We start from the raw sequence: 12,542 nt of genomic DNA, 5'->3' as shown, positions 1-12,542 counted from the left end.
AAGATTGCTTCACTTCTCCTCAGGATTGTTTCCATGCTCCTTAAGCTCCAAAATCACCTGTTTATGCATGAAAAGATGCAAATGCAATGCAACTAAACTCTAATGCATGATTAGTCCTAAAGCTACACAATAATGATGAAAATGGCTAGCAAAAGATGCAAAAGATGTGAATAAACTAAGGGAAAACATGGTAAAATATATGAACATCAATGGTCCTATCATAATCCTCATTATAGTTGCCATCAGATTGAGCAAGGTTCTCAACTAATTCCCATCCTTCTTCCACATTCTTGTTGAGGAAGTTTCCATTAGAGGCTGTATCAAGAAGCATTCTTATCTTGGGGAGCACTCCTCTATACAAGGTGCTTAGAAGTGACTCATTGCTGAAGCCATGGTGAGGACACTGAGTCTGGAATCCTTTAAACCTCTCCCAAGCTTCACAAAATCTCTCATTATTCCTTTGAGCAAACCCAGAAATTTTATTCCTCAACCTAGCAGTCCTTGCATTGGAGAAGAACTTGGCCAGAAAAGCTTTCTTGCATGCATCCCATGTGGTGATAGCTCCAGTAGGAAGAGTCTTCTCCCAAAGGTGAGCTTTGTCTCCAAGAGAAAATGGGAAGAGCCTTAATTTGAATCCATCTTCACTCACTCCATTGATCTTTGTGAGTCCACATATTCTGTCAAACTCATCAAGGTGATCTAGTGGATCCTCCATTGGCAACCCATGAAACTTGTTGGCTTGTATCATTGAGATCAATCCACTCTTGATCTCAAAGTTATTGTTTGCTACTGAAGGTGGCACAATTCCAGCCCTTTGGTTGTGGGTATTGGGTGCATCTCCTGCACCAATGTGCCTTGGTCTCTGCTCATGGATAGCTTGTTGCTCCATGATGTCTTGACCTTGTTGTTATTGAACTACTCTTCCTTGCTTATGTCTCAAACCCTTTTGTAGCCTGTGGATGTTGTCAATAGGCTGTTGAAGACTATCTTTGCCTTTTGACCTTGTGTGCATCAACAAACTCTACTACAGACTCGAACAGGTACACGGTCGAGCGCAGGCTCGAGTGGGTGGTCGAGTCGACTGGGAAGTAATGGCTATTTAGGTCCGGCTTCTGGCTCGATCAAGTGCTCGATCACAGCTCGGTCGAGTGGTGGTCGAGTAGGTGGTCGAGTGGGTACCTGAAACACAAAACAGCCAAGCAAAGGAAGATTCGAGTTCAGTAACTTCACAAGTGTTTAAACGAACTTAATCTTAGACTAATAATGATCCTAAATGTCACAAAACACACTCAAATGGGCAACGGCGCCAAATTGAAACTGAATTTCTTTGTGGTGTGGTGAAGGAATGATGTATGGAATGATGATGTATGGAATGAATAGAAGTAAGGGTGTTTCAATTCCCCTTATGCAGTTGCAGTATAAGAGGTGTCAATCATATCTGAGTGATTGTGAACAATTAAGATGTGCATATGAGTCTAAGTCAAGCCAATTGTAAAGATTGATTGTCAGTAACAATCCTAAAATGAGATATGAAATGCAGAAAGTGAAAACAACTAGAACAAGATACTAAATGCAAACAGAACATACAAATTAAAGCTATAATGAAACTAGAACAGAGATAGACACTATGCTAATGAACTAATGCAAGACAAGTAATGAACAGGAAACTACGTGAATGCAATGGAAATGAAACAGGAATGAAACAAGACAATCACAAATCAAAAACACAAATTCTGGGGATGAACTCGAGCAGCACTCGACCGAGTGTAGGTCGAGTACGTGGTCGAGCTAGACTTAAACGTGAAAACAGAGCAACACAAGAAAAACAGAGCAATGCTAAAACTAATCAAACAACAAGCAAGCAATGATATTTAGACAAAGATTTCAATAAACAAAGAAGGCCTTGAAGAGGGATTCATGGGCTGAGCTAATCATTGTGGTTATCTAACTTGGTCAACAAATCTCAAGCAAACTTTGAGCTGATCTCTAGACATACTATTCTAAGACATGTTTAATCCACTCTCATGGCAAGAAACAATCAAACCTATGCATTTCTAGACTTGTTCTCACAAAGTAAAGAATCTACACAAGCAAGCATTAAGCAATACATCTCAAACCAAACAAGACTTCTAATCTCTTAGCAAGCCTAATGGTAAGCTCTAGATCTAGCCTTATCTATGCTCCTTAGACATTGGTGTGATGCTAAGATGCTTGAAATCAAACCCTACCCTCTCAGATATAGGATCAGCATTAAGATCATCTAGCCTAGAAGAGATCTACAACAATCAAGCTTGACCAAATCAAACAAACCACAAGATCAACCCAGCCTAACCCATCCTCAAGGTCCTAAACAAACTACTCACAAGAACACATGGTGAAATATGTCAAAAACCCAGAAAATAATGAAACTTGCATCATTAGAAAGATGAAACAGAGATCTACAATATTGATGAAGGAATAAAACTCAAAATCTTAATACTTTGAAAGTTATGAAACAAACAAAATATAAGAATCTAGTTTTTCTCTCTCAAACAAGTACAAAATCTAAAATAAAAGAAAAGTGCAAAAGGAATAAAATCTAAAAAAGGTAAAAACTAGGTTTTAGACTCTATAAAAAGCTGGACTCTCTAAAAAGCTGGACTCTTTGGTGGCTGCAGGTACAAGGGCTTTTTATAGGAGATGAGGTGGAAGCCCTAAAAATACAAAAATTCAAAGCAGTCAACGGCTCGGTCAACTCGACCAGTGCTCGGTCGAGTGGCTGGTCGAGCTGGATTTTCTCGTGCATTCTCCACTCGGTCGAGTCCTTCTCAGCACACGGTCGAGTGGTGCGGTCGAGTTGGACTCCGGACCTTGATTCTACAGCCTTAACTCTCTTGTTTTCTCCTCAGGATTGCTTCACTTCTCCTCATCATTGCTTCCATGCTCCTTAAGCTCCAAAATCACCTGTTTATGCATGAAAAGATGCAAATGCAATGCAACTATACTCTAATGCATGATTAGTCCTAAAGCTACATAATAATGGCCTAAATGGATAGCAAAAGATGCAAAAGTTGTGAATAAACTAAGGGAAAACAAGGTAAAATATATGAACATTAGTAGATCTCTGTTTCATCTTTCCAATGATGCAAGTTTCATTATTTTCTAGGTTTTTGACATATTTCACCATGTGTTCTTATGAGTAGTTTGTTTAGGACCTTGAGGATGGGTTAGGCTGGGTTGATCTTGTGGTTTGTTTGATTTGGTCAAGCTTGATTGTTGTAGATCTCTTCTAGGCTAGATGATCTTAATGCTGATCCTATATCTGAGAAGGTAGGGTTTGATTTCAAGCATCTTAGCATCACACCAATGTCTAAGGAGCATAGATAAGGCTAGATCTAGAGCTTACCATTAGGCTTGCTAAGAGATTAGAAGTCTTGTTTGGTTTGAGATGTATTGCTTAATGCCTGCTTGTGTAGATTCTTTTCTTTGTGAGAACAAGTCTAGAAATGCATAGGTTTGATTGTTTCTTGCCATGAGAGTGGATTAAACAAGTCTTAGAATAGTATGTCTAGATCAGCTCAATGTTTGCTTGAGATTTGTTGACCAAGTTAGATAACCACAATGATTAGCTCAGCCCATGAATCCCTCCTCAAGGCCTTCTTTGTTTATTGAAATCTTAGTCTAAATATCATTGCTTGCTTGTTGTTTGATTAGTTTTAGCATTGCTCTGTTTTTCTTGTGTTGCTCTGTTTTCACATTTAAGTCTAGCTCGACCACGTACTCGACCTACACTCGGTCGAGTGCTGCTCGAGTTCATCCCCAGAACTTGTGTTTTTGATTTGTGATTGTCTTGTTTCATTCCTGTTTCATTTCCATTGCATTCACGTAGTTTCCTGTTCATTACTTGTCTTGCATTAGTTCATTAGCATAGTGTCTATCTCTGTTCTAGTTTCATTATAGCTTTAATTTGTCTGTTCTGTTTGCATTTAGTATCTTGTTCTAGTAGTTTTTACTTTCTGCATTTCTTATCTCATTTTAGGATTGTTAGTGACAAACAATCTTTACAATTGGCTTGACTTAGACTCATATGCACATCTTAATTGTTCACAATCACTCAGATAGGATTGACACCTCTTATACTGCAACTGCATAAGGGGAATTGAAACACCATGACTTCTATTCATTCCATACATCATCATTCCATACATCATTCATTCATACACCACAAAGAAAGTCAGTTTCAAAATACCAAAAACCTTAAACAATATGTACATGGATACCTTAGGGACTTCCTCCCTAGTGAGCTTGTATAAAGTCACTAAGCTTGACTTTGGTGTCCTTTTTAGGCTTGTGGAGCATCTTGGAGAAGCATTGTGAACTTCTCAGGTGTTTCCTTTTCTCCCAAATACTTCTTAACTCTCTGACCATTGACTGTGAACTCACTACCATCCTTGTTGAGAAGTGTGACAGCCCCATATGGTAGGATCTCCTTTATCTTAAAAGGGCCTCCCCATCTACTTTTCAACTTCCCAGGGAATAACTTGAGTCTTGAATTATAAAGCAAAGCTTGGTCTCCAGCCTGTAAGTCTTTGATGAGAATCTTCTTATCATGGAAGGCTTTAGTTCTTTCCTTGTAGATTTTGGAGTTTTCATAAGCTTCCAATCTGATTTCCTCAAGCTCATGCAGTTCAAGGCTTCTCTTAGCTTGTGCTGTCTCCAGATTCAAGTTCAAAAGTTTGATTGCCCATAGGGCTTTGTACTCAACTTCAACTGGGAGATGGCAAGACTTGCCATAGACCAGTTGGAATGGGGTTCTTCCTATAGGTGTCTTGAAAGCTGTTCTATAGGCCCAAAATGTTTCATCAAGTTTACTAGACCAATCCTTTCTTGTTGCTCCTACTATTCTTGATATAATGGCCTTGATTTGTTTGTTTGACACTTCAACTTGTCCACTTGTTTGGGGATGGTAGGCTGTAGACACCTTGTGTTTGACTCCATACTTCCTTAGCATTCCTTCAAAGATCTTGTTGATGAAGTGTGTTCCTCCATCACTAATCACAGCTCTTGGAATTCCATACCTTGGGAAGATTATGGTCTTAAAAAGTTTAAGTACCACTTTGTGATCATTAGTAGGGCTGGCAATAGCCTCTACCCACTTGGAGACATAGTCCACTGCCACTAATATGTAGACATTCCCATTTGAAGGAGGATTAAAAGGTCCCATGAAATCAATTCCCCACACATCAAATATCTCAACTTCCGGAATTGGGTTTTGGGGCATTTCATTCCTTCTTGTGATATTTCCCATTCTTTGGCAAGCATCACACTTTGTGATGAACTTGTGAGTGTCTTTGAATAGTGTAGGCCACCATAGACCAGCTTGTAAGACTTTCTGGGTAGTCTTGAAAGTTGCAAAATGGCCTCCATAAGTAGAACCATGACAATGCCCTAGCACTCCTTCAACTTCATTTTCTGCTATGCACCTTCTAAACAACCCATCTGATCCCTTTTTGTATAAGTAAGGTTCATCCCAATAGTACCCATTGATGTCCTTGAGGAGGTTTTTCTTCTTATAAGGGTCCATATCTGCTGGGACTTCTTCACACACCTTGTAATTGACTATGTCAGCATACCAAGGTAGATCTTCACTTTCAAGTGCCATCCACTCCTCCATCTCATCCTGCTCGATCGTGTGCCCAAACATACTCGATAGAGTGCATGCTCGAGTAGGTGGTCGAGTTGGAGGCCGAGTTGTCCCTATCTGCATCAGCTTCTCCTCAGGCATTGAATCATCGATTGGAATCTCCTCCTCTATCCTCATTCTGGACAAATGATCAGCTACTCCATTCTCTATCCCTTTTTTATCAACTATTTCCATATCAAACTCTTGGAGAAGCAGAATCCATCTTAGCAACCTTGGTTTTGTGTCCTTCTTTGAGTAGATGTGCCTCAAAGCAGCATGATCGGTGTACACAATTACTTTGGACCCTACTAAGTAGCTTCTGAATTTTTCAAAGGCAAAGACCACTGCTAGAAGCTCTTTCTCTGTTGTTGAATATCTTCCTTGAGTTTCATCCAAGGTCCTACTTGCATAGTGAATAACATGCAGCTTCTTATCTTTTTTCTGTCCTAGAACTGCTCCTACTGCAAAGTCTGAAGCATCACACATAATCTCAAATGGAAGATCCCAGTTTGGAGCTTGGACTATTGGGGCTGATATTAGAGCTGCCTTGATCTCCTTGAAAGCCTTCAAACAATCTTCATCAAAGTTGAACTCAGTCTCCTTGCAAAGCAACCTTGTCAATGGCCTAGCTATCTTTGAGAAATCCTTGATGAACCTTCTATAAAATCCAGCATGACCAAGAAAGCTTCTTATGTCCTTAACTGTTTTTGGTGGTTGAAGTTGAACCATGACTTCAATTTTTGCTTTGTCAACCTCAATACCTTTCTCTGAAATCTTATGACCAAGAACTATCCCTTCTTCAACCATGAAGTGACATTTTTCCCAATTTAGGACTAGATTTGTCTCCTCACATCTCTTTAAAACTCTGCATAGATTAGTAAGACAAGAAGAAAAGGAATCTCCATAGACAGAGAAGTCATCCATAAAAACTTCAACCACATCCTCAATAAGATCAGAGAAGATTGACATCATGCACCTTTGAAAGGTAGCTGGAGCATTACATAATCCAAATGGCATCCTCCTATATGCAAAGGTATCATATGTACATGTGAATGTTGTCTTCTCTTGATCATTGGGATGAATAGGAATTTGGAAAAATCCAGAATATCCATCCAAGAAACAGTAATGAGTATGATTGGCTAATCTTTCCAACATTTGATCAATAAATGGAAGAGGAAAATGATCTTTCCTAGTAGCAGAATTAAGCTTCCTATAGTCAATGCACATTCTATGTCCTGTTATGGTTCTAGTGGGAATTAACTCATCATGATCATTCTTTACTACAGTGATTCCTCCTTTTTTGGGGACACAGTGGACTGGTGAGACCCAAGTACTATCAGAGATAGGATAGATCACACCAGCTCCAAGCAATTTTAGAATCTTCTTTTTGACTACTTCCTTTAGGTTGGGATTAAGCCTTCTTTGAGGTTCAATACTAGAGTAGGATTCATTTTCAAGGTGGATTCTATGCATGCAAAGACTAGGTGAAATTCCTTTAATGTCATCCAAAGTATAACCAATAGCTTTTCTAAACTTCCTTAGCTCAACAACTAGCAAATCAAGCTCTTTCCTACTCAAGTTAGGATTTACTATCACAGGATAAGTAGAGTTCTCACCTAAAAAGACGTACCTTAGCCCAGAAGGGAGAGGTTTTAGCTCTACTTTTGGTGCGTTCAGTTCAGACCAGTCGTCTGTGTGGGATTCGGCAGTGCACTCGGTCGAGTAGTGTTGGCGCTCGGCCGAGTGTGTGCTCGAGTGGGTGGTCGAGCTATCCGTATCTGCTGTTTGAACTGCCCAAACTTCCTCTCTTAATGCTTGTAACCCCTCAAAAACCTCTGGATGGTGTGATTCTTCACAGGAGTCCAATATATCTTCATAGGCCTTAGTTTCTTCATGGATAAACCCTTCCTCTCCACTTTTGGTCAAAACAGTTCTAAGGTGATCTTGTTCTGCTAGCTCTTCCATCAATTCTCCTGATAAGTTGTCCAACTCTTCAACCCAAAAGACTTGTCCTCCAATTGTTGGTTTCTTCATAGCCTCTACAATGTCAAATGTCATTTTGAGGTCTTCTCCCAAGTTGAGATCAATCTTCCCTTGTCTCACATCAATTATTGCTCCTGCTGTAGCTAGGAAAGGTCTCCCCAAGATCAAAGGATCTTTTGGTTCTTCATCCATTTCCATGACTACAAAGTCTGTTGGGACTTCCACTGCTCCAACTCTAACTGGTAGATCTTCCAAAACACCATGTGGTAATCTTATTGATCTATCAGCTAGGAATAGGGAGATGTTGCATGGCTTATACCTTGTAAACCCTAGGCGCTTAGCAACTGATAGAGGCATTAGGCTTACTGAGGCTCCCAAATCACAAAGGCATCTATTGAAGGTTAAGGGCCCTATAGAGCAAGGTAGAGTAAAGGAACCAGGATCTCTTAGCTTTTGAGGATTCACTTGCTTTTAGATTATGGCACTACACTCATGGCTGAGAATCACCATTCCTTGAACTTCCTTGATCCTTTCCATCACAGCATCTTTCAAGAATTTTTGGTAAGGAGGAATCATCACAAAGGCATCTATTAGAGGCATCCTAAGCTCAATCTCTCTAACTTGTTTGTTAAACAATGCCTTGTACTTTTCAACCATCTGTTTCTTAAATCTTCCTGGGAAAGGTAGTGGAGGCTTGTAAGGAGGAGGAATGAACCGGACTTCTTTTTCTTTGGAGGTGACTGGATTGATTTTCTCCTGAGAATCAGCTCGATCGGGTACTCGACCACCTACTCGGTCGAGTGAGTGGTCGAGTGGTAAGTCGAATTCAATGGTGTGTTCATCCTGAGTTTCTTCCTGTTGGAAACCCTCCCCTTCCTGAATTCCACTGTCCTCAGTGTTGGGATGTGCTCCTAGCCGTGTTGGTAAGACTCTTCCACTACGAAGATTGATAGCATTGGCAAATTCAGTAGTTTGTACAATAGTTGTGCCCTTGTGATGGTCATTCTTTGAGGCAGAAGCTTGGTGGTTCTCCATAGTCACAATCCTGGATGTCAGTGTGTCATACTTGGCATGAAGTTCACTGTAAATATCATCTATCCTCTTGTTCAGCTCAGCAATCCTGTTTGTTGTCTCAATCTTGCCTTGTGTTTGCCCAATCAACAACTGTTGCATCATTGCTCTTAAGTCTTGTTCCTGGCCTTGGTTAGTCTGAAACCCTGGTGGGGGACACAATTGGGGCTGGAACACTTGATGTTGTTGCTTGGGGATGTAGTTTTGTTGCTGTTGAGGTTGTTGAGGTGGATAGACTTGGTCTTGAGGGTTGGCCACATTGGTGCTCCTATAAGAGAGATTGTTGTTTTTGAAACCTCCTTGGTTGTAGCCTTTGAATCCTCCCTGGTTTTGCATGTAGCACAACTCAGCAAATTCAGGCTCCCCCTCTTGAACTGGAGCTTCTTCTTCACCAATGAAGTTAATAGACTTGGAGTGGCTGAGGAGTATCTTGTCAAGCTTCTCATTGACCATCTTCAAATCCTTCTTATACTTGTCCTCTTGATCAGTTGAGGAGCCCCTTATGGTCCTATCATAATCCTCATAATAGTTGTCATCAGATTGAGCAAGGTTCTCAACTAATTCCCATCCTTCTTCCACATTCTTGTTGAGGAAGTTTCCATTAGAGGCTGTATCAAGAAGCATTCTTATCTTGGGGAGCACTCCTCTATACAAGGTGCTTAGAAGTGACTCATTGCTGAAGCCCTGGTGAGGACACTGAGTCTGGAATCCTTTAAACCTCTCCCAAGCTTCACAAAAGCTCTCATTATTCCTTTGAGCAAACCCAGAAATTTCATTCCTCAACCTAGCAGTCCTTGCATTGGAGAAGAACTTGGCCAGAAAAGCTTTCTTGCATGCATCCCATGTGGTGATAGCTCCAGTAGGAAGAGTCTTCTCCCAAAGGTGAGCTTTGTCTCCAAGAGAAAATGGGAAGAGCCTTAATTTGAATCCATCTTCACTCACTCCATTGATCTTTGTGAGTCCACATATTCTGTCAAACTCATCAAGGTGATCTAGTGGATCCTCCATTGGCAACCCATGAAACTTGTTGGCTTGTATCATTGAGATCAATCCACTCTTGATCTCAAAGTTATTGTTTGCTACTGAAGGTGGCACAATTCCAGCCCTTTGGTTGTGGGTATTGGGTGCATCTCCTGCACCAATGTGCCTTGGTCTCTGCTCATGGATAGCTTGTTGCTCCTTGATGTCTTGACCTTGTTGTTGTTGAACTACTCTTCCTTGCTTATGTCTCAAACCCTTTTGTAGTCTGTGGATGTTGTCAATAGGCTGTTGAAGACTATCTTTGCCTTTTGACCTTGTGTGCATCAACAAACTCTACTACAGACTCGAACAGGTACACGGTCGAGCGCAGGCTCGAGTGGGTGGTCGAGTCGACTGGGAAGTAATGGCTATTTAGGTCCGGCTTCTGGCTCGATCAAGTGCTCGATCACAGCTCGGTCGAGTGGTGGTCGAGTAGGTGGTCGAGTGGGTACCTGAAACACAAAACAGCCAAGCAAGGGAAGATTCGAGTTCAGTAACTTCACAAGTGTTTAAACGAACTTAATCTTAGACTAATAATGATCCTAAATGTCACAAAACACACTCAAATGGGCAACAGCGCCAAATTGAAACTGACTTTCTTTGTGGTGTGGTGAAGGAATGATGTATGGAATGATGATGTATGGAATGAATAGAAGTCAGGGTGTTTCAATTCCCCTTATGCAGTTGCAGTATAAGAGGTGTCAATCCTATCTGAGTGATTGTGAACAATTAAGAGGTGCATATGAGTCTAAGTCAAGCCAATTGTAAAGATTGTTTGTCACTAACAATCCTAAAATGAGATATGAAATGCAGAAAGTGAAAACAACTAGAACAAGATACTAAATGCAAATAGAACAGACAAATTAAAGCTATAATGAAACTAGAACAGAGATAGACACTATGCTAATGAATTAATGCAAGACAAGTAATGAACAGGAAACTACGTGAATGCAATGGAAATGAAACAGGAATGAAACAAGACAATCACAAATCAAAAACACAAGTTCTGGGGATGAACTCGAGCAGCACTCGACCGAGTGTAGGTCGAGTACGTGGTCGAGCTATACTTAAACGTGAAAACAGAGCAACACAAGAAAAACAGAGCAATGCTAAAACTAATCAAACAACAAGCAAGCAATGATATTTAGACTAAGATTTCAATAAACAAAGAAGGCCTTGAGGAGGGATTCATGGGCTGAGCTAATCATTGTGGTTATCTAAATTGGTCAACAAATCTCAAGCAAACTTTGAGCTGATCTCTAGACATACTATTCTAAGACATGTTTAATCCACTCTCATGGCAAGAAACAATCAAACCTATGCATTTCTAGACTTGTTCTCACAAAGAAAAGAATCTACACAAGCAGGCATTAAGCAATACATCTCAAACCAAACAAGACTTCTAATCTCTTAGCAAGCCTAATGGTAAGCTCTAGATCTAGCCTTATCTATGCTCCTTAGACATTGGTGTGATGCTAAGATGCTTGAAATCAAACCCTACCTTCTCAGATATAGGATCAGCATTAAGATCATCTAGCCTAGAAGAGATCTACAACAATCAAGCTTGACCAAATAAAACAACCCAGCCTAACCCATCCTCAAGGTCCTAAGCAAACTACTCACAAGAACACATGGTGAAATATGTCAAAAACCCAGAAAATATTGAAACTTGCATCATTAGAAAGATGAAACATTGATCTACAATGTTGATGAAGAAATAAAACTCGAAATCTTAATATTTTGAAAGTTATGAAACAAACAAAATACAAGGATCTAGTCTTTCTTTCTTAAACAAGTACAAAATCTAAAATAAAAGAAAGTGCAAAAGGAATAAAATCTAAAAAAGGTAAAAACTAAGTTTTAGACTCTCTAAAAAGCTGGACTCTTTGGTGGCTGCAGGTACAAGGGCCTTATATAGGAGGTGAGGTGGAAGCCCTAAAAATACAAAAAGTCAAAGCAGTCAACGGTTCGGTCAACTCGACCAGTGCTCGGTCGAGTGGCTGGTCGAGCTGGCTTCTCTCGTGCATTCTCCACTCGGTCGAGTCCTCCTCAGCACACGGTCGAGTGGTGCGGTCGAGTTGGACTCTGGACCTTGATTCTACAGCCTTAACTCTCTAGTTTTCTCCTCAGGATTGCTTCACTTCTCCTAAGCATTGCTTCCATGCTCCTTAAGCTCCAAAATCACCTGTTTATGCATGAAAAGATGCAAATGCAATGCAACTATACTCTAATGCATGATTAGTCCTAAAGCTACACAATAATGGCCTAAATGGATAGCAAAAGATGCAAAAGTTGTGAATAAAGTAAGGGAAAACAAGGTAAAATATATGAACATCACCAATCACTCTAGAATCTTCTTAAAGAGCCGTTAGGCGACTTGGTGCAAGTTGTGCAAGTGGGAGCTTAAGTCAAAGTCACATGTGCAACTTAAGAGGAGAGGTCGTTATCATTGTGTGTATGTGTGCATAGAATCATAGTAGGATATTCCATTTGTAACCTGTCTATATTTAGTTTGTAAGTATGATCCAAATCAAGTAAGAAGTTACTTTCTTCTTCTACACTTCTCTCTATATTCACTCTCCCTTATACTCCCATTTGATCACCAAACCAAAACCGCAAACTCTCTCCTTCTCTTCTTCTTCGAATCTCAAACTTACATGGTATCAGAGCCTTGTTGTTCCTAACTACAAATCCTTCACTCATCACAAACTTCTGCTCTATCTCTTCTATTCGTTTTCATTACAATCTCAAAAGTTGATTTTCTTTATCCGGTGGGTAATACTATTGACCGGCGGAAAAAACTCCA

The 12,542-nt window shown here is 40.2% G+C and overlaps 2 non-coding genes across 2 annotated transcripts; both read left to right on the top strand.

Annotated features, from left to right (window-relative positions):
- Window positions 1-386: 386 nt before the first annotated feature.
- LOC147942427 (small nucleolar RNA R71) lies at window positions 387-493 on the top strand. Its single transcript, XR_015560555.1, has one exon. It is a non-coding gene; the product is annotated as a small nucleolar RNA R71 (small nucleolar RNA).
- An 8,902-nt stretch (window positions 494-9,395) lies between these two features.
- Window positions 9,396-9,502, top strand: LOC147942426 (small nucleolar RNA R71). Its single transcript, XR_015560563.1, has one exon. It is a non-coding gene; the product is annotated as a small nucleolar RNA R71 (small nucleolar RNA).
- The last annotated feature ends 3,040 nt before the right edge of the window (window positions 9,503-12,542 follow it).

The sequence above is a fragment of the Camelina sativa genome, chromosome 6 (assembly GCF_030686135.1).
Source record: "Camelina sativa cultivar CO46 ecotype springtype chromosome 6, ASM3068613v1".
Lineage (NCBI taxonomy): Eukaryota > Viridiplantae > Streptophyta > Magnoliopsida > Brassicales > Brassicaceae > Camelina > Camelina sativa.
Note: the sequence above shows the minus strand (reverse complement) of the source record. Positions and strands in the feature narration are given on the sequence as shown.